This window comes from Osmerus eperlanus, chromosome 19 (assembly GCF_963692335.1).
Source record: "Osmerus eperlanus chromosome 19, fOsmEpe2.1, whole genome shotgun sequence".
Lineage (NCBI taxonomy): Eukaryota > Metazoa > Chordata > Actinopteri > Osmeriformes > Osmeridae > Osmerus > Osmerus eperlanus.
Window position 1 is genome coordinate 13,931,593 of NC_085036.1, and position 23,644 is coordinate 13,955,236.

The 23,644-nt window shown below is 40.7% G+C and overlaps 1 protein-coding gene across 2 annotated transcripts in view; it reads right to left on the reverse strand.

Moving 5' to 3' along the window:
* tenm1 (teneurin transmembrane protein 1) overlaps positions 1 to 11,221 on the reverse strand; it is a 101,845-nt gene extending 90,624 nt beyond the window's left edge. For both annotated transcript variants that reach the window (XM_062485706.1, XM_062485705.1), the window contains exon 1: positions 10,939 to 11,221. The gene's annotated coding sequence lies outside the window, so the exon portion shown is untranslated. The remainder of the gene's footprint in view (positions 1 to 10,938) is intronic.
* Between the last annotated feature and the right edge of the window lie 12,423 nt (positions 11,222 to 23,644).

Here is a 23,644-nt window from a genome sequence, read left to right on the forward strand (position 1 = left end):
CCAACGGGAAATAGAATAAAAAATGTGTCTGACAAAAAAAACATTCTGTAATGTATTTTCTTCTTTGTCTCCATATAATCGGTAGAACCTACTTTATTTTATTATTATTTTTTGTCATTGTAGCAGAACCTACTTGGCGGTTCACTGTGAGAGGCCAGTGGGAGTTACGCCAATATTTCATCACATTCGGTTGATCCGTTTCCCCTTCATTCGAACATAGTCATCATGCAATACAGTAGGCCGAGTAACCCACTGTCTGGTCATAACATTAGAAACTAATCAGAGATCAAGCAGAAAGACCACAGTGCGTGATGAAAGAAATACTGGCAGGTAACACTTTTAATCTGTAGCAGGTGACAACCAGGTCCCAAATTAACTCTGGTCCTTGTGGCTACCTCCATTTCTTTTTAACTTGGCCCACATTGCCTGATTCTTGGCTGCTGCTCCCAGTTGCATGCTCTGTTCCTCTATGCACCCCTTCCAACTTCACTTAGTGATGGAAGACAGCAAAATGAACTTAAAGCTATGATTTCCATTTAAATGATTAATCATAAAGGACAGATATCTACCAAAAAAGGAGGCCTTTCCTTGGAGTGTCCGTGTTACTGGCAGTAATCCCACTAAAATGTGAACCGTTTAAATTATTCATAGATATTTATGAAATGTCATATCCTGTACCTTTAGTGGAGTCATATGACAACTGAATACACTTACTGTAATAGTGGGGGCCTTGGTAAGACTAGCTGCTCACGTACATTCAAGAGAGGCAGTGAAGAGACTGCTCGAGAACACTAACTTGTTTGGTCCTGAAACTAAAATGAACTTCAGTTGGCTTTGTGTGTGCATAGACCTTCCAACTGACAAATACAAAGAGCTTAACCGAAGACTTGAAGGTAAGACTAGGGCGAATACCCAAGATGGTTATACTGTACAATACCATTAACTTCCCAATGCCATAAATGCACAATAAAAAGTGCTGTATAAAGCCCGCAATTATTTTTACTACCATTATGCATGCAGCAAGAATGTAAAATATATTCCTTTAGGCAAACCAACAACATGCCTGAAAATCCAACAGTGAATTGGCTCCTCTTCAACTGAAATCCCACTTGAAAACCAAGATGTGAGGCAGGCACTAGCCTTGTTGTTCGGGTCAAGTCGACAATACGAGTACTATAGCTCACAATAGCAGAGATTCAGGTTTGGCACTCTGATATTCAGTGCCTTGCAGGGAGAGTGGTAGCCCTGGACTTGTGGTCTAACAGCTGCCTGAGGAGGAAGAACTGCACAGTAGCTGCTCAAGCTCATGCCACTTTTAAACGTCCAATAAAAGGATCACGCTAAAGGAAACACATGTTGGCAGATACTTTCCTCTGGCAGTGACACACACACACAGTGTGCCAGTAAACCAAAAAGAGAGCACAGGTCAACTAAGAATACCTCGTAGCTTTTGGCGATTTTACATTATTCCGTAAAACAAATGTCTGTATTCCCCCCCCGAATAACTGGCATTAAACAGTGGAATCTTTATGTGATTTCATGCAAAGGGATAATGTCGCATATGAAAGGATTATATTATAAGACTGAGGCCAAGGAGCAAATAACTGCCTCTGGGAAATAGCACAGGAAATGTCAACTGCTTCTGTCTGTGTTTAAATACCTGCTTGTCTGAATGAAACATACACCCCTAAACAGTTAAGTCTAAATTACAGTTAAAACGTCGTAATTTAGATGATGCCGCTGACGTGAATTCATGTTAGCAGTACTGGCACTACATGGATGATATTTGAATGAATACTGTCTACATTTCATGAGAATTTTGCTTCCTCTCAATATTTTCAAGGTTTCATTGAGTTTCTGTCAGTAATAGTTCCTTACATTGATATATTGCATTTCCAGTTAATTTGTGGGTGAGTTTTAGAGTCAACCGCTCTTTACGGTACACTTAAAACCCTCTGTTGGTGAACAGTGTTTATTTCCGGACATCATTTTGCATTTTCCAATCAAAGAGATGAAGTAAACAGCTGCAAGTCAGTGTTCTCATAAATACTTGAATAGTTCTATGGTAAAATCGTTAGAACAGACATTACGGTAATTGCATTACATTCATTACCAAGACGCCAGCCTACATTCATTCTGAAGATGCCGTATCATTGACAGAATTTGTCTGGCTCATCCCAACCAGCAATCTTGTGATTCCGGAGTTCCACTCTAACCTCTCTCTCCTTTTCAGCTGCAATCCATCCATCCATCCCTTGCCTGGAAGGTCCCTCTCTGGTTTTCTAGGACAGGGTGTTAAGGCCTGCTTCGTGCCAGGTCTGTTTGGAGTCTTGATGTTCCTCTTTGATTTGAAACCTGAAAGCCTGCCCTTCACTGAAATGAAAAACGAATCTTTGAACATTTGAAAGGTTTTTAATAGATGGCCTGAGGTATGCTCGCTTTTGAATTATAAGGCTTAAAGACATTCTGTTTATTTTTTTTGAAATTGTCATTTTTCCCACTATTTAGATAAATTGCAAAGTTTATAAAACATTTATTCTAAAACTGCTTTGGTTACATTAAACGGTTGCCTGAACTTTTTGTTCGTAAGCAAAGACAGCCATGAATTCAGAAACAGCCTTACAGTATTATAATGATGGCTTACATGTTACAACCTGCGTTAAGAAGCAGTTCACATTAAGTAGACACTAATGCTGAATGATGCAATTATTGCAATACAGTTAATAATGCTGTGCTCCAATTTTTCCTTTGAAATGATTACCTGTTTCAGACAGAGTTTAATATATATACACGTCAGATTTCTCAACACGTGCACAAGACAAAACCGTTCAATTCAAGACTCTTTACGTTCTCAACCGTCAAATATCCTTTACAGCAGTATGCCATTTTGGACACCATCTTTAAACAGTGATGGCAATGCCACAAAGCATCACTGTTCAAATGTTTCACACAGCCATAAGAATGACAGCAAAGATCTCCACAAATAAACAATGGCTCCTCTCTGGCTGCTAGCACTGAATAGGGATTCCTTCCCTTGTTAGTCTGGATGATCAAAGTTCTTACCCAATGATGTTGGACACAAGGTAAAGTACCTACAGGCCATTGAATCATTACCATAATTCTAGCCCTTTCTTCTTTCCTGAACAGTGCACATCAATAGATTCTCCCTGGTCGGATTCTAGGGAGGTCCTACCATAGGCAGGAACAATATGACAGGTTCTCCAAAATGCTGACAATTGTGTGGTCTAAAAAAAACACTTTGTGGTTTGTGACGAAATATGATGAGCCTTGCTGATAGCACACTAATAAGAGTCAGTAATAACTCTGTGGTATGGTGTTCTACAGGTAACACACTAACAGTGTGGGTTGTGTTAGACGAAAGGTCTTTGAAGAATTAAGAGCTGATGCACCAATTAAGGAGTATCGTCAGTTCTGTTGGAGGAGATCTGAGTGAAGGCCAACCACTCATCACACATCACTGACTCCTTCTCAGACACAGATAATTATTCTCGTCCTTCAGACACTTGTCCTGCCTCCCATCAGTGTCCACAAACTCAAGTCTGACATAAAGTGCTGGACGAAAGCAGAAGTAGCGTTGATAGACATGCATGTCAATACTGGGTTAGCATAGGGATCCATTTAGGGATGCAGCAAGACCTACGCTGTAGACAGCAGATGAAGAGCTATATCCTACAAACATCATTACTTCCCTCTGCTCCTGTATCTGTGATAACTGCCTATCTAACATCATGAAATATCTAAGAAACATGACATTAAAATGCGGGAATAGGCTGCTGTCCCCTGCATCATTTAAAGGGAAATTATGCTCAAGCCATACAGTAATTCATAATGAGTGTTATCAGTGGCCCAATGGGGGGCAGAGAAGGAATATAGCTGCCACACAAACAACAGTAGGGGCCACTTATAGTGGTAGAGCTGAATAGGCTCCCACATGAAATCATATTGTACAGGGTGGGGTTGGATAATGGAATACAATAAATACATACTTAACCGTGTTATTTAAAGATATTCATATTCTATGAAAATAAAACGGTAATCGGTTTACAGTTACATTTGAAGAATTAGGATTAATGGATTTCTACTTCAGAGATCACGGTAATATCAAAGTGACTATCTTGATGACTTCATGAGATGTTTAAGGACAAAAATATCCAACAATGGAGGGGAAAGAAATCACCAATTCCAAAAAATAAATCAAAACCGCTATAAATTCTCCAAAAAATTATCCTTTGGATTACATTACTGATCACAATTGAATGCAAGTAATCTGCAATCGGTGACACATTAAAGATTGTAATGCATTTAACGGTAACCTACTCAACCCTTTGTTTCAATTAATTTCTCAGTTATACTTAAACCATCAATAGAGACCAGAGATAGATTCTATGGATTCAATGATTCAGCCCACAAAATAGAGCTGAGAAAAACACCTCACTGCAACGCCAAGATAGGTGTCGGTTTGTAGTGGACATTACAGTAAAGTACACTTCCAACAAGACTATACTTTTCCTGCTCAGGATGTGCCCTCCTGTTGAGGATCTGTACTTGCTGAGCACTAGATAATCCAGCAGCTCTGTGATAAGGGGCTTCACTGTCCCCTGAAAGAGTCCTTGGATTCCCAGCACCTGCGGCTATCAGGGATACTGCCAAACAAAACCATTTGTTGGGATTATATGATTAGGAAACACCTCAGAAATAGATTTGTGGGTGTTCACCGGATTCAGCATATTCAACTACTTCATCACAGTAGACATGTTTTTCCGCAGCCGAACCTGAAACACGCATACCAATTATTATGTGCCCATAAAGAATTTGTTAAATTAGTTGACCCAGTTCCAGAATGCTCAATTCAAGGTTGCTGCATTAAATTGTCTCCCAAGCAAAAATCCCCACTACTAATTTAAATGTCTGCTAGATTTTTTTTCAACAACATGAAAGTTATTTGGTCATAAATCATTAATATACTGTAAGCTTATTCAAAATTTGGCAAATTTGTGAGACATTAAATGGGCAATAGAAGATAGATTCTCATGAATAATTGATAAACCTCAATAATATCTTATGAATATATTAGCAATTTTCACATACTGTACTGTCACATGTTGTTAAAAATGCCTTTGTAGTCAGGGAATTTCCAGTTGTACTTCCTTTGTTTAAAGTGAAGACACTTGCATTTTACAAAGCCCCATACTTCACAGTATTATATCTGCTTGGTTGAACCAAATATGTTAAAAACAAATGCTAAATTTGTTCAAACTAGGCATTGTTAAAGTGACAGTGTTGGCCAAAAGAAACACAGAAAAAACAATCAAAGCAATTTAAATAATTAATTGGCGTCTAAACTCAAGGCACATCCAGTTGCTGCATACCACATCTCATTACTGCAAGACACATCCAAGCCTCAACACATCCATCCTGTTCATCGGCCCAGCTTGGGCAGGCTGTGCACTGTACAGTTACAGCATCCTTATCCACAAAGCCACAAGGGTCTGAAAACGATATTTATGGTCCTCGGCAAGATTCAATTGGACCACAAAAAGACCACACCATTCTAAACGATATGGCTTAAATCGAGTGCCAGGTACTGTGACAAGGCAAAGACGGGACTTCTCACAGGACTGGAACTAGGAGGAGGATGATTCTATAAAACAAGTCAGAGATCTGGAAATGACACGGTCCATTCCCTGAGAAAGAGCTGACCCACCCACATGAAGATGTAATATGGATTTACTCTTTATTTTTGAGGATATCAAATAAATCAGATTACAGTTCTAATGTACCTCCCTCTCACAAATGTGCTACATCATATGTGAGTCCTAACAGACTTGCAGTAGAGCTGGAATCATACAACAAATTGCAAAACCAAAGGGTGTTCGCTGTCATCTTTTTGCCATTCTTTTTAATCCATTCATTTCATTTTAGATTACAATCTAGAGAAAAGCCTGGATACACAGTAGGTGATTAGCCTATATGGCACATTACATATTGCATGCAATGTACTTTGTAACAATTACCATCTTTCAGATTATGCTAGCATCCTTAGCAAACCAATCAGCAACAGCCCTGAGTCCAGTGGTAATGAGAGATATACTCCAGTATATTTTCAGACACACACACACACACACACACACACACACTATTGTTTTGGAGGCTGAAGCCCGGTACACTTGACTGCAGCCTCCTCCTGTGCTCTCCTGCTCTGGGGTCTTGTATTCTATCATCATCTTTCACCCTGTCACAGGGCCAGTAGACCTTCGCAGGCAGGCCTGTGGTCTGTGAAGAGACGCCTCTCTCCTCCCACTCCTCCACCAGGACTAACGAAGCAAGCCATGGGACGCAGGAAGCAAGCTGGAGCAGAGAGACCCTCTCTCTCCAGCCTTACATTCAGATTAAAGGTGACTCGTCCTAATGCAATAACCCCTTTTTTTAGCACAAGCAGCATCTCTTGAAAAGTAATCTATAAACAGCAGGTTCATCTTTCGCAGCTTTGCAGAATATTCTAGGTTACGACCTGACAGGCACCTGCTTCCAGTCTGACTTCTCCCTGTGCTTTGACACCTCTGGATTGTAAACATTCAGTGTCTGCTCTGGGTTGTGACAATGGCTAATGCACTGTTAGCTACACAAGGCTATCAAATGAAGTGCTAGAAGCATTGATTTCTCTGTTTAAGAGAAGCCATTTAGTTTGTCAACCAGTCTGCCCTTCACAATGGCTGGTTTAAGATTTTCAGGGGATCCAATTTTCTGTGGTGGACTAAAATAGTACACTGTATTTAAAGACAATTAATGGATGATGAATGTATTAAGAACTATACTTGCATGAGTTGCACTGGCTTGAATAAAAGGCTGTCAGGGAAAATAAATAACATTTAATACAATAATAGTAACATTTCTACTGCTCCCTGCTACTGTATGTTGCACTAAAGACCAATGCAACAACCAAATGTGGTGGAAGCAGCTATCTACCTGCACCTCATCTGTGACTCGTTTCAAATCTCCAGTACAGTTAAACCCAACTGTGCTCATTACAGTTACTCCATTACCTCTAGCAGTGAGTCATATTTGATCTCATTAGAATGGCTTTACTTACAAGAACCAGAAACCATTGAAGAAGCATTTCAATGGGAGAAACAGAAAGGCTCTCTGGTAATTGACAAACACAAGCGATGAGATCTCACGACAGATTGTAAAGCTGTTTGCTTTGCAGCTTGCTTGCTTTGCCACAAATGCAGTTTGCAGCAAATATCACCAGGGGGTTGTCCAAAAAAAAGAGAAAGAGAGGAACGTTTTATGAGAAAGCTGATTATCCTAAGGATGGATAGACCACTCCCATAACAGCTTCTGATTTATATCCAAAGCCATGTATCAAACTGAGAAATCCACAGGGAATTCCCCGCAGACACATTCACTTCTGACAGGCTCGGGGGAACAATTTATTGTATGAGGAACAGCTTTCACTTCCAAGGGTCCTTATTGTACTGCGCTGCCGCAAAGAAGGTGTCAATCAGAATCTACCAATGTCAAACGTCTGTATGACGCTCACGCTGTTGTCATCCCTCAACACTATACGGTTTGACATTCAACTTTGGCTCCATCCTTCCTGCATGGACAAGTCCTCAGATGCAACACATTATTCACCATCCTACTGGTGCTTCTGTCAGGCTCCTCTCTCCACATCGCAGCTGGCTGCGCCCACGTCCACACGGCTTGTCCGCTCCCTGGACCCGTCTCTCAAACCAATCAACCATGCTGGACATGGAAAGTGTGTTCCATGTACTACTGAACACACTAAATCACACATCAGTCCAAACGAATTTGGGAAAACGTGTATTAACACGCACAAGACTAATGAAACTGACAAGCAAAAACAAGATGTGCTGCTACTATGAAATTATAATTTATGCCAGTTAGTGAAGTATTGGTCTTATGTAAAATGTACTCAGTGTTCATTTAATAACAAGTAGAGTCTTGACTGTCAGACCAATATATTCTAGTTCATAAACTGCTGCCTTTTACTAATATTAAAGACTTCATATTTCTGCATTCTAAGAAATGACTGATAACAATGGGATTGATTGGGTAAAGGTGCTTCACAAACAGAATGATGGTCACACATAGCATTAAATATTAAAATATGATTAATCCCTGGGCAAAATATTAAAAACATCTATGAATTATTCCACTACACCATTTCCTCATGTGCTAAAATAACGTAGCAGTTTTGCTGTAATCATTAGGGTGAAGATGCATAAGGAAACAGGCCTCTGGGGAGACGAAAGTCAGCCGGGAGGATGGGAGGGTCATGGAAAATGATTGCTTTTGTTGTAAAGACTACAATCAATTTGACTACAAGGTATACCAAAGCCATAATTTTGGGGGGAAAAAGATTCAGTATGTTACAAAAGAGCATAGGCTTAAGACATGAATGTAAATAACTGAGTGGAAAGAATGTGAAGAATACGTTTGCAGTGTTTATGTCAACTACACACTTTAATTGCTCACCCAAAATGTTTGGTGCTAAATTTTGTACAATACATTTTCTTCTGGATGAGTGAATTGAATAAAGTGGGACTCAAATTCAATCAGTATCATAATAACAATTTTCATCAAAATATTAGTGGTCTATGATTAATACTGAAAATTCCCAAGCAAAGACTACATTTATTAGTCTCTGTGTTGTATCTTTCATAGAAAGTAGGGCTCTGAAATACTCAGTCTACAGTACTTTATTGTAGAAACCTGCCTGGTAATCATGTTAGACACATACAGTAGTATTACTTATGTGACAGTAATACAGTAGTATTATTTATGTGACTGATGAACACTGCTAAGCATGTGACTTGTTACCAATCACAAGGTGAAATGTTTTCCAAACCATCACTAACACATCCCATTAAGACATACTGATTAACACAGCACCCAACAATGGGATATACCTAGTACATCGTTTTGTATCAAGAAATATTAAGCTTAATTGTGACTGGTAAAGCCATCAATGGTGAAGAGAACAATCTGGATGCATGTTAGGAATCAATCTTCACCATAGGCTAGAATACATGACCTATACAAACAATTATAAGCCCAGCTTAACAGGGCACGGTCAGTTTACAGCTTAGAGTGAGCTTCAGTACACCGTTTACCCACTGAGCCCCACTCAACAATATTGTCTTTAAAGAAAGTACCCATCATATATCTACATTCAGACTGCTATGGTATAGAACTATGTCTAACAATAGAAGAACCCTCTGACACATCCTCCTCAAAGTTCCACATCAAACCCTTTTCAGGTCCAGAAAAGAACCATTGAGAGTACTATCTGGAAGGTAATGGATCTGTTTAGAACCATGGTGTTCTGTTGTTCCAAATGGCATTTTTGGTATGAGTGAAAACTCCTGCATCATACTCCATCATCTTGGGATATTGTTGTTTCACACCTCATTCTTTTCGTTCCCAGAACTTGTATTCCTGCATCAAGAGGAGATGGGAGTGTGTATGAAAGGAACTGGTCGAAGCAAATATGGAGTCAACTATCAGAATGAATAACACTACTTAACACAAACAGTAAGTGCAGCAATGAGCCACTTAACAAAAACAGGCTTCACCAACGGGATTTGATAAGCATTATTCCAGGAGTTGACTGCAACTCAGTAAGATGCAATTAATCAGAAGGTTGCTGGTTCGATTCCCGGCCGTGCATAATGACGTTGTGTCCTTGGGCAAGGCACTTTACCCTACTTGCCTTGGGGGGAATGTCCCTGTACTTACTGTAAGTCGCTCTGGATAAGAGCGTCTGCTAAATGACTAAATGTAAATGCTATAAAGATTGCTATAAAGTCACAAATTAGTTTGCGGTTTTATGAAATCAAAAGACAGCGTTTCCACACAAGCATATAGGCTTCTAGTTTTTGTTAATGTCTAGATAGCAACTGAATTCTGCATAAATTCTCTCTGGTTTGCATGATCTCTTCCACGATTTAACAACAGTGGTCTGATCAGAATCCAGACGGGAACAAGAGGATACAAGAGGATTCAGCCTACCCAAGATTCAGTTGTTGATGACACTTCAACTGAACGCATGTAAAACGGAGGCAACACGGATGGTTGCTTTTGATGAATGCAAGCTTGTTGCAAACGATAGTATATAATTTCAGAGCCAATACCTTAATTCAACACCGTCTTGATATTTGCATAGATGAATGTCAGGTAATTTTGGGAAATAAGCTAATATACTTTTTGAAATTCCGTTAAATGGGTGATGCCCTGACCTGTCTTCATGTTTCAGTGTGAGGCATCAACAACGCATCATCTTCCACTTACAGCTGTACACCAGCTGAATGTAGGCCTATACAATTAAATTCCTAACACGTGTTATTGGTCTCAACTGTTCCCGGGCATCCCGTACAAAGATACTATCTTACATTTTTGACAGGTGCTTGGAAGGACCCAGATACACACTCCCACTTCATGTGAGATTCAGAAATGTAATTGTAGAATTGTACTATTTGCTAATTGGCATTCACACATTCGTTGTTTTTATGAGTAACATGCCTGTGTGTAACAATCAAATAGGCTGCTAGGGAAGTTTGTCGGGAATGTTGAGCGAACTAACAAATAGCACTTCCAATGCAATTTTTTTTTTAACACTGCTAAGGCTTCGGATGGATGAAGTTTATGGCCGGTTCGTCTGAATTTTTTTCTCCACTGTATAGGTAACGATCAAATCATCATGGGCCCGTACAAGGATAATACTCCAGCACATTTTACAATAGAAACAGCACAACATAAAACGCAGTATCTTACTGTTTAGCACAACCGTTAAACTGGGGTGAAATTTGAATTAGCAGCGTATTATTAAGTAGACATGCTGAACTGAGCAATACATTTGCAATGAACGATTTGAAAACAGCATATGGTTACCTTTGCAAGATGTGATCATACCGGAGGTTTAGTCCAATACCATAGCTTCAATTTGTTGAAATAAGAAGACTCCCTTTCGGCTTTATCCCGGTGTATCCTTGGCAAACAACGCAAGGATGCTGACTCGGTTGAGCTAAACTCGTCCTAGATTGGAAGCTCTCTGGACGTTCCGAAGAAATGCAGTTGGTTTGTGGAGAAGAACCGGTGTATATTCAGAGTGGTTTCCTATTATCGAGGGGTTATGATTCAACTCCTAGTCTTCAGGATGTGTCGGGTCTACAATCTCATATTCAGCGTTAGTGGAATATACCATATGCTTCAGCTCGAAAGGGGGTGTGGCGTGCCAATAATCACCACTCCAACAACCCATCTATGACGAGGCGAAAGGTGCATTAACTGGTGCCACGTTGATAAACGCTACCCAGAAACTTAACTCCATGTTAAAGCTAATGTGTTTTAGCCACTTCATTTAATTAAATGGCCTTCTGTATATTACATATATTCACTGTTTAAATAGACAGTCAGTGTTAACTTCCGGATCACTGGTTAGTAGCCTCTCAGTATCCCACAACATATTCAGCTAAATAACAGATTCCCATATAATAACTGCAGTTGATGTTAACATTAATGACTGAAAATGTGTGTAGGCTACAGTACACTCTCTCTCTCTCTTGGCAAACCCAACCCAGGCATATTCTTCCCAGTCATACATTTATAGTAGACAATATGCAGCATGAACAATGATGGATGCAGACAGATGCAGACCGGCAAGGGAAGCAACCCGGTTAGAGAACTGGATGCTTTTTCCAGTTAGTATTCAAGGCTGCTACCTTATCATGGCTAATTTGAATTGCAATTTGTTTGCGCTAGGGTCCTGCCAGAGGGAACCAAGGCCTACTTCTTATAAACTCTGGGAGGCCACACTCCTGTGCATCAAGGCAATGTGATTAATCAATACAGCAGGTTTAAATACATACAGGCTCGCTGCATCATTGAGCATTATCAAGGAATATTTAATAGGTCAACAAAAAGCAGGGGAAAGAGGATAGGTTTCAGAGCTGGGTGTTTATACTGTAGTGTGCTGTATATAACATTGTAAAGTTAACTTAGGGGACTAAAGGTATTTCTACTGTATCTATAAAACTCTTTAATAAGATACTTAAATTGTTCATTGTTATTTAAAGAAAATACTGTGTTAAGGTCATGCATAAAAGTGTCTTTTGTTTCATTTTTTCAGTCTGTTTTATTTCTTTTTTTATCTTGTCTTATTGTAAGTTTGCAGGGTTACAGATCACCTGAGGGAAAATTAATCCAATCTTTCACACTGCAGTCACTTACTGTAAGCATGGAAAATACCATAGCCTCTGTTAGTGCTTTTTAAAAACAGTTTTGATGGGTAATCACATTTTGTTCAGTAGGCTGGTTCTGTGTTGGAAAGAAACTGCTCCTGTGTACTGTTGTGACAGTATGAGATGAACCTTTTGTTTTACAAACTGACTTTCTCCCTGTCTCTTTCTCTCTCTGTCTCTCTCCCTCCCTTTCCCTCTCTCCCCTTCCCTCTCTCCCTATATCTCTCTCTCTCCCCCTCTCTCTCTCTCCCTGTCTCTCTCTCAACTTTGTTGAAGTCACAGCCAAGAGACAGAGCTTCCCTCGGATGCTTTGATCTGAGTCTGAGCAAAGACAGGTAATCCTGACGCACACTCCAGCTGCCGCTGCATTAATCTCACAGTGGAACAGATCAGGGGACTGGATCACAGATTATCTATCATATGCTGCACACTTGATCACAGTAAAAGCAGATTATACTACAATGACTGAACCTTCAAGGCAAAGTCTGACTTGAAACCCAATAGCACTTTGATAATGTTTGTCTGCCCATGATAGCTGTATTTGCCTTTTTGGCTGTGTGTCCTTACTGCCTGAACCACAAGAACAAGGCTGGGTAAAGTAACAGCATTCATGGGTTTTGCTGATAGGAGATATAGGGGTTAAAACGGGAGCAAACCCTAGCAGAGATCATTACTCCTACCTTGTTAAGGCACAAATGATAGCTTGCTCTATTGCAAAAGGTAAGTGAGGGGGAACATTTTCTAAATCATTGAAGCCTGTGATTGAAATTAAAGTTTATGACAAGAAGAGTCTCAGTTATTTAACAAGTGTGGAGGTCTTACTGGGTATGAGCTACAGGAAAGCCTTCACCAACACAGAAAGTCAAACGTGGAACATCTCTTTAACGAACAAGTTGACAGTTGGCAACATATTTTTCCAGTTATATACGCAACGATCCCAGTGACTGCACAGCAAGCTTCTATTAGCACGTTATTGTTAGTGTCCTTGGAATTTGACCTCTGCCTTTATCTGGATCTCTACATGCTGGTTGCATGATGAGGCTTTACGCCACGTGTGATGAATTCAAAAGGAGGTTAGAGCTGTAAAACCGGATATTTTCATGATATTGTAGGCCTATTATCCAAAGCGATGTAGGAATGTGCAAAACCCACAACAATAACGATGTGATTTTATTCCAATGCCAGAGAGTAAAAGTATTTGCTATGTAGTCTTAAAGTGCTTGCATTACAGAAAGTGCGGTTGCTTTTTTGTCAGATCAACTACCTCACAAAAAGCCTAGAAAATGCTTAAGATGCGAAATACTCTTCCTTGTTCTCAAGTGAATCATCCACTTCCTTATCGTAGGTATTTTTCAGATATTAAGAATTAGCGTAAGTTGACTGTACGGACTGAAAGTTCACCTCAAGATTGAATCCCTGTGCTCTGAACCTCTTGGTTCTCTCACTAAGAAAAGAAACAGCCTTAAATGTCATCAAAGTTGGAAGCATTTCTGTTCTGACCCTCTCCTTCTCCTGTCACATTAGACTTTCACCGCTCCTTTCTTGACATCTGGTTGAATTTCAAAAGAGTGGAGCGATGCAAATGTTGTGTCTGGTCCGAGGACAATCAGCAAATGCAAATGCTACAGACAGCCGGTTCTGCAGTGAAGGCCCTTGGGCTTAGAGGGGCCCTCCGTGATTGGAGAATTGTATACTTTTTAAAATATATTTTTGGCTACATAAAAACAGTCTACACAAGGCTTGATGGCCCACGATCTTGAAAATTAACCAGTCAGAATAAAATAAAAGTTGTTTACAAAAAAATAAATATGTGTACCCTTTGGGGTACTCCTCTGGCCGGGCACAAATCCTTTACTCAAGTAGAAGTACAGATCATGTTTAAAAATACTTTTTTGGAAAATATGTCTTCAACCTTTTGAAACTTGTATTCAAATGTTGAAAAAAAAGTTTCTAAAAAGTAGAATTTTTTTTAAACTAATGTTTCCAAAGGTAAAAAACTAATACAAAAATAATTCGTTTTGAAAACAAAAGTTTCTAAAGGTTGAAAACCAAATTGTAACAAAGGTTTCCAAAGGTTGATCTTTTTTGATGTTGCAAAAATGTAAAAAAAAAAAAAGTTTCTAAAGGTTCCAAAATGAAGGTTGAATTTAGGGAGTGAAAGATTTAAGGAGTGAAAGTAAAGAGTAACAAATAAATAGTTATTAATAAATTAAAGTACTGATACCAGAACAATCTACTTAAGTACAGTAACATTTAAGCTATCGCTACGTAGCTATAGCCTTTGAATTGATCAAACGTCACTCAGCTTTTTCTTCTGCCTCTAAGCCTGCTTTCTTCCAGATCTCTTTTATGGCATTGTAGTCCTGTCAAAGAGGATCTCATTGTGCCCTGGAGAAGCACTCATTTGAATGCATAAGTGAATAATGAATATGCTCCAAAGCAATTAGGCAGTCATGTCTGGACATCTTGTACTTATGTGTTCTAATGAGAGGCAATAAAGCTAAAAGCATGGCTTTCAGCCTCCAGCAAATTAGTGTAAGTGTGAATACCTGACAACTGGGGAGAAAATTGTGCCCACAATATCAAAAAACTGGCGGCATTTGTGAATGTCCAAAAATGGGTATTCACAGAGAAACTACAAATGAGTTGAAAGTAAACAAAGTTGGAAAACAAATCAAACTCAATGTTTCTTTATTTGAACACAAGAATGATTCTTAGACATTCTTACATTTGCTTACAATCTGCTTACACACAATAATACAAAACTTGTAGGGATATGGGCCTTTATTTTTATATTATGTAGGCTTTAAAATGAAAAACTGAGATGAACTGTACCTGTTATATGACTAAATATGGTGGCCCAGATTAATACTGACAGTTCAATGCTGTACTGTACCGTAGCTAACATTTAATCTAGCCTAGCACACAAGCGTTTAATACTAAATTCAGTAGGCTGTGTCTAATGTTAAATATGCAGCAAGTACCTTCCCAGCTCGTGGCACATTTGCTCCGTGTGACACCCCCCCCCTCCCTCCCTCCCAAAGATCTGCTTCCTGAGTTGGGGTCAGGCCCAGCTTATACACACCTTCCCTCCCTGGGGGTATGGAGATCTCATTTAATGGAAAACTGGAGCTTTTCCCAGATTGTCCTTCTTCACCGCCTGGCATCTGAGTCACGTGTCTAGAGTCCTTCCATACCGGGACCTCTGTCTTTCCTGCAGACGGGAGGAAAATACATGATTGATTTCAGCACAGTGTCAAGACCACACACAGCAGTTGCTGATGAGAACAATGCATCTGTGCTTTCAGAGTAAACACAGACAGAGCGTGAGGGGCAGTCTGTTCATGCCAGGGGACAAACTGCCTTCCGGTTTCATTTTCTTTTCCTCAGCAACGGGGCAGCACATTAAGTGCAGTGTCAAACACTGGAAACATTGTCATCTCCAACTACTGGGTGACTTCTATTCAAGCTTTCTTAGCCTCAAGGCTGGTTGATACAGCAACGGCACCATGGAGACGGAATATGTAACACACGTGTGACATAACATTGCAGCTAAGTTAGGGACAGTGTACAGTTCTCCCAAGACTGTCTATCAAACAAGTGAAATTCTTTTTTTTGCCGTGCATCTTTTGATTATGTGTTGGCCTTTTAATAAAATCCCGTTGTTATGTTTTTTATAAAAAGTATATTTACAGTTTACATTTTTCCAGAGATATTGTTAGCTTACACACTACAAGGAATGACTCTACATTACACTCTTAATTTATTTATTTTTTACAGTATTACATTTAAATTTGTCTGTTTTCATACAACCATTTGTAGCTATCATACTTTATAGCTGGATCATTATTTGGTACACCCTCAGTAAGACCATTAGCACTATATCTCATCAACAAATGAATATGCTAATAGCCGTGGCTGTGTGACCATATCTCCATATCTGGGGTCCTTCTGGTCTCTGCAGAAAATAACATTGTGCCAGATCGTGAAACAGGTCATTAATTTGGGTGCTATGGCCTGATGTGTAATTGGGTGCTGGAGTCCTATTCCCTCGACTCATAACATAAAACCAAACCCACTCCTGGTTGTTAGTTCCCCCTGGGCAGTTTTATTTGTACAAAGTTTCTCAAGTGAATACAAAACTGGAAAAACACTAATGGCTATTAATTGTGTTAAACCGAGAGGCCATTACGTGGGTGGCTGTGCTTTAAGGGGAACAAACCACTCGAGAGAGAACAGGCCATGAAGGGGAAAGATCAAACTGCTTTGGCCGTGCTGTGACTGTATTAACTCAGGTCAAACCAGTGGGATTCAGTCACACTCAAGTCATATATTTATATGACCTCATCCACATCCATCCCTGAAAGATAACAAGCTAACAATTAGCATTACATCAAACAGAATAAATGTCATGGAGTCTGAGGGAGTGATGTTGTTGTCAGGATGATCATGTGATTGTTTGACTGAAGCTGAAAAAATAGCATAAAAATGTTGTACAGTCAAAAGATATCGTCACAAAGTACTTTAACAGTCTTTTCTCTTATAAACGCCAAGCAGAACAGGTTCTCAGTATGTCTTCTCTTGACGCTTTTAAAGGGATCCATAACGTCTGCCCGGCAACATGAGGAGGATGAAGGTGAAAACAGGACCGTGGTTGAGGAAAGGATGCACTCGACCTGTAACTCTTCAGGGACCAGACAGTGGACTGTCTGTGCAGATAAACAAGAGAACATTTAACACTTCAAACACCCACCATCCTCCTATGCACGTCTAATAATCCAGAACCACAGCACATGCAGCACATGCTACTGTATCCAAGCCCATGTAGTCTATGATGGTCAAAATGCTCTTTCAACAGTAATGAAATTCTGGCCTGTGGCTCTATTGTATTGAGATGAATGCTTCTCCAAGCCTTACATCAGAAAGTTCTAGAAGTTCATTTGTACACCTCAGTCTGACTTTAGCACAGCAATGAGAGTTCACATTGTGGGACCTAAGCAATGTCACCTAGCTAAAGGCACAAGGCTGCATGAACAGCTGTTTCTGGTCTGCCACAGAGACCATCTTTCATTTATACACACAGTGTTCATTCAGTGTTCTTCAGCAGTGTGGGTGCAGGGGGTACGCTTGGTTCCCTTCCCGGGCCACTCCAGGGTTGCCCCTCCACCTGCGGTCGTTCAGAGAGAGAGTCTCAGCCAGAGATGCAGTGCAAATGAAGCAGATAAACGATCCTGGGCTGTCCTCCAATGCCACCCCTCTTCAGGAACACCGCCTCCAGGGAACCCAAGACGTCTCCAACAAAACATGTAATCGCCCATGTGCACTAAATCCTTCTGAGGTTGCCTACACCGAGGCCTGAGCTGTGAGACTAGACACAATGTAACTATTTTTACATAGTTATTTATGTTCAGCTCATCAGACAACTAAAATTCAGTTACATCAATAAATAAAATGTGGAACTGTGATCTTTTATGTATTTTCAGTGAATGGGACAGGAAAATAATGTCTGTTGTTTGTCCGTGGATGATCAAAGCTATTCAATACTTCCTTCTGTTTTTATATTATCTGAGACTTCCTACAGTAGATTTTGATCAAATGAACTGTAAATAGGAGAAAATAAGATGGATTTACGATCAGAGAACCAGTTTGTTCCAGAGACGTGATCGTATTTTGTCGATGGAGAAAGACGCTGGCTTCCTTACAGCTTACAACAACATTGACAGATTCCATGAAACAAACTACAAAGTAACAATACAATTATTCAACAAGCTTTATGGGAAAACAAAGCCCCTTTTCCGGCGTACAGTAGCGGGATCTGGCCACTGAGAGAGCCAAAGAAGGAGAATACAGAGATTATGGTTTAGTACTGTAGTAGATGAGCTGAGATTCAATTAGAGCTGAAAAGCCTCCTTAGATAAGTGCTTCATCTGCACGGTCTCACACACCAGAGCATGTGCACGGTCTCACACACCAGAGCATGTGCACAGAGTCCATTGCAGCTACATCCTCACAGTTACAGACAGACTTGGTGTCTGCCAGACAAGTAACAGTACCTGATTCACTGATTAGTGCACCATGTTGACTCAGTTGATTGTGGTTGTACCTATTTTTAATTGCCTCAATTCATCAGTTTCATGTGCTTGAGTTAAAATGAAAAAGCACGCTGAGAATGCAAATACAGCTATCCACAAATCACAAGCTCCTCTTTCCGGCACCAACCTTTTGTTAACTGCATTTGTTTTCTTAGATAATTTATTTGTTTGTGTCTGAAAAGTGCATGTGTCCGGCTTTGGTGAGTCATGACTCTTGAGAGCCCATCCATACATCAGTGGAGGTTCTAGACCATTTCAAGTGGGGGGGCCAAGCTGGGGGGGCCAAGCTGGGGGGGCCAAGCTGGGACCAGTTGTACTGTTAGAGGGGCCAATTACTTTACTTTTTTTAAACATTATTGATGTCATATCGTTTTTTTTTCACTGCATTGCAAGTATTAACAGACAAAGGATCAAGTTTATTATTACTCAGACTCTACATCTAGGGGAGCCACAAGGGGGTCCCCCCCCATGGATCATTTCTACACTTTCAGTGTAAAACAACATGCATATTGACCTGTACCTGTCTGAGCAACATCCCCATAACCTACCTCCGAGTTCCTCCTCTCAGAACTACTCCAGTTTGTACCGTTAGACTTCCTCCTGTGTTCCCGTGTTCCTTCCCCAGAGCTGATGTAACTTCCTGTTGTCCTTCAGTTGTTCATCCAGCCAGACGCCTGAGGACTTCCTGCTGCTTCAGCATGGTCTGAAAGATGTCGAGGACATCTGGACAAAGAAGGAAGGAGCTGAGATGAAACATGAAAAAAACGACACAGAACTTCTTTGTGAAAGGCTCTCTCTTTTTCAGGACCTTGGAGAGCAACCATGCTCTGTTTTCTGGCTACAGTAGATGCTTTAGTGAGGACACACTTTGCTTTAAACGTACCAACTTTGCTAAGGTACTTTGTGTGATTCACCCATGCTCAGAGTGCGAATTATACAATGACAATCGGGGGGGTCAACTTCTTCTCCAGTGCGTAAAGTAATATTTACGATTTCAGGTAAACACAATGTATTATGTATCGACCCCCCCGACCTGTTGTTTTGACCTCTTTTGGGGAGGTCCAAGTCTTAATTAGGGGGGTCAAACCCCCCCGTAATTCGCACACTGCCCTTGCTGTGGCTTCAAACAGGAAGTGGGACACTGTGGGTCTTCAGTGAAGTCCTAATACCACCACCACTACAATTATTACACAGTCCCAAAATGCAGCTCTATATTTGCTGATCCAAAATGTTCCACACCACAACAACAAACCGTAATTTGTTCAACAAATAGCAAGCTGACCTTTTTTGGTCCTGTGTGCAAAAGGATTTCAAAAAATAAATTAGTAGTATTATACATTTACATTTAGTCATTTAGCAGACGCTCTTATCCAGATCGACTTACAGTAAGTACAGGGACATTCCCCTGAGGCAAGTAGGGTGAAGTGCCTTGCCCAAGGACACAACGTCAGTTGGCATGACCGGGAATCGAACTGGCAACCTTCGGATTACTAGCCCGATTCCCCCACCGCTCAGCCACCTGACTCTCCGGGTGAATACAGTAAGTGGGAAGGGTATTGCTCAGTGGAATAATGAGAACATTTTATGTCAAATCATCAGTTTGTATAAGTGTCTGCTATATGAAAATGTTATTACATTAAATACATTTCCAATTCAGTTGAGGAAATGTCTTACCGTATTTAATTGTAGAACAGATTGCTTGCTCATACCTTAATTGTTTAATTTGACGACGAGTTACTGTACACCTAAACAAATGTAATTTACTCTGGTATCAAACTCACACAGTGAAGCAGATCCACTATAAAACCTAGAACTATTTAAACGCTGCCCTTTAACAAACAATACATGTTAGAGTTGAATCTGCACCAAAGTTTAATCCAAACGGTATAATCCTGAAACATCAACATCTGAACCACGAGTATAGATAATTTGCTTTCCAAATACACCCGGAACTTCCAGCCAAGGAAAGGTCACTCGAAGAGGTCAGCGAGCAACAGGAGCTGAATCCAAATGAGACCGTTATTCTGTCTTCACAGCTTCGGATGCAGATGTCTAACCCAGGATTTGCACCCACTGACACACGCGATGGTAATGAGTTTTTGAGTGTGAGTAATAACAGTTGACTTGCAGAGGTGCATGTTTCTACCAGAGCAGGTGAAAGGTCACGCACCTTGGCTTGTAGCGTGTGGCAGGTGTTCAACACCAGCTCTCATTCTGGATGAAAAAATAAGTCTTTCGTTGGTCGAGACAGAGTAGTAAATTGAGACTTTAGTGGTGGAAAAATTATGTATTGATCTAACATTGTATGATATTCTGCATGGATGCCCTGGCAACAGGCCTGTGGGACTTGATGCAAACAAAAAATATGAAGCTGCAGTGTTTGATCCTTGTTGACTGACAGGCAGAAAGAATGAGGCTTCAAAGCTTCGCGTTTTGACTGCTTTCATTCAGATGCTGAAAATGCAGTATGATGGAAAATTGCTTGAACTAAATCTTGTTGAGGAACAAAAAATCTCTTTGCATATTTGAGTTTGAAAATACCCACAGCAGCCATCTTAAAATGTTTTTTTCAACGATTTTGATGTTTGAAATTCAGTTTTGTTATGGCCAGGGTGTGAAAGAGGAGAGATCTTTTGTGTTTATTAATGCTATGCAATTGTACCAAAAGCAATTCCCTAAATGAACATTGACGGAATTTCAGCGATAATCTATCATGATCAATCTTCTCATGTTGTTCTTGTTTGGAACAAGGCAGCAGTGCTCTCTTGCCACTCATTTGCATTTTGATGGTATGATACGTTTTTAGGATGTTTCGCTGGGACTTCAATATATGCAAGTCCTTGGAGAGAATAAAAAACTTAAGGCGAAATACAGATCTGCTCTGCTTTCTCCCCGACTGTCTCTCTCCTTTCTCTCTCGCTCTCTCTCCCATTCCTCTCGCTCTCTCTCCTTTCTCTCTCGCTCTCTCTCCCATTCCTCTCGCTCCCTCTCCTTTCTCTCTCGCTCTCTCTCCCATGCCTCTCGCTCTCTCTCCCATGCCTCTCGCTCTCTCTCCCATTCCTCTCGCTCCCTCTCCCCACTTTTGCTCTCATTGTTCTCAAAGTCCTCCCATTAGGGTTCCCTAGAGCAGATCCACAGTTTCTTGGACTCCACTGCTAACAAGAAAATGTTGGCTTCTCTTACTTAGCCACATCCATATATTCAGGAAGATTCATCAACTATTTATTCAGAACAATGTCTTCCTTTCTGTCTCTCTCCCTGGTGAGATCCCTTTGCACAGGAAGCTTGGTACCAGCTCACAGAAAAGTATTTTTTACCAATCTTTTACAGTATCTTTATTGATCTGGACATTTCAAGTCCAACATCAAAAACATGCTTTGAATGTTGTAAGCAAAAGATTGCAGAGGTACAAATTTATATTTGGAATTCAACAACAGGAATGTGCTATTTACTGAACAGGGTAGTTGAAACACATTTGGTTTTTCATACATTATCAGTGTAGTATTAGGTTTGGGACCAACACAAAATACATAAAGAATACACTCTTACTCTAACAACATGGATTATTCATGTAAACAGTATCACAGTATTAGATCTATTTTGTCACAAACAAACATAATCATACGGGCAAAGCAACATTATCTGTCTGTACGAATATGTGTGTGTGCCTATATAAGGCAGCTCCTAATATATCTACTTGCTGTAAATCAGAGATATACAGTCTGCCAGAGGAAATCCCTTTATTTTGTCTCGTAACAGTGCCTTTTTGTAGATGACTTCTTCAAAAAACTACCACCATCACAAATCATTTAAAACAGACACGAGTCGTGTTTGGCTGGAGAGAGACAGCACCCAGCACGGACCTCTTATCACGCCGTGCCACCAAGCCTGCTCCAGACCACTATGGAGACAGCAGGTCTGAGCCCCTCTCCTGCACCTCTCCAGGACCGCTATTTTCTCAGAAACTCTGCTCGCGCTACCCTGGGGAGCTGATTCATCACAGTGTGGCCCTGCCACCCTGGCCTCGGTGACCCGGGTCCTTCCAGTCGACAACGACTCCTGATCACCCCCCCCCCCCCCCCCCCCGAGTAGATCGCTACGCCTGGATCCAGAGGCATCCATCTTGGTGGTGCCTCCCGTGCAGACAGAGCTGAGGATGTCCGTGGGGGCTGGCCACCGTCCCACCCTCTCCTGTCTGAGAGCCTTGCAGGGCTGGCGGGAGCCCTCCACGGCTCCAGGATCTCAAAGTGAAACCCTACGTTCCTCAGAACCGGCGGACCAACAGGGACGTATCAGTATTCAGCCCAACACATTGACGTCCATTTATCATTTTGAGTGTGTGTGTCTGTGTGTGCACATGCAGCAGATGGGTGTGTGTGTTTGTGTTTGTGAACTGGCTATCATATGCTGTAAGGACCACAAGTCCCCTCAAGAATAGTAAGAAAGGAATCATTGAGCTTGTGGAGACATCCTCTCTGTCCTTTCAAGTTCAAGTTCTATTTCTACAGGGGGTTAGGAATTATATTAAGATGGGGTTAGGGGTAAGGGTTAGTTTTAGGATCAGGGCTAGGGTTAGGGTTAGGGAATTCTGGATTCTGAATAGGACTGACAGTCCCCACAAAATCTGCCAATAAATGTGTGTGTAAAGTTAAACAGAAAGCCGTCCAGGTCTGGACTGAGTGGAACTCTGCTCCTCCTTGGAGGTCCTGTCATTATCTTCACTGCTAAGAGGAAATCACCAACAGAAGGGGTCTCTAACAGGGTCAAAACTGTCAAATCATCTCACTCTAGATCAGAGCTGGCAGATCTGACAACATCAGGGAAAGTGATGGCTTGTCAACTGTTTCTGGATCCAAGTGTCACATTTAATGAAAGGTAACTGACAGTTTAAAGAGTCTCTGCTACAGTAGCTCAGGCCACTCAGATTGAGTTGACCACTTTTTACCAGGTTTCACATGGTGTTGTGATGGTGCATGCAACTTACCTCATACTATGTCTTCAGAAATTATCCACCAGAATTTGCAGTTTAGCTTTCCTGGATCTTTACAAACACTGACTGTTTACAGTGTGGAATTAGGTGAGTAGAATGTCATACAATATGACCATGTTTACATGGTTAGGATCCGGCACAAGGAAATGCATTTGAGTTCATAAAATATACACACATTCTGTTCAAACTTCCAGGGTGGATTTGCATCTCTGGGGTCCCTTGCTGTGCATATTGCCAAGTAATTATCAACAGATATTAAATCATTTCATCAAATT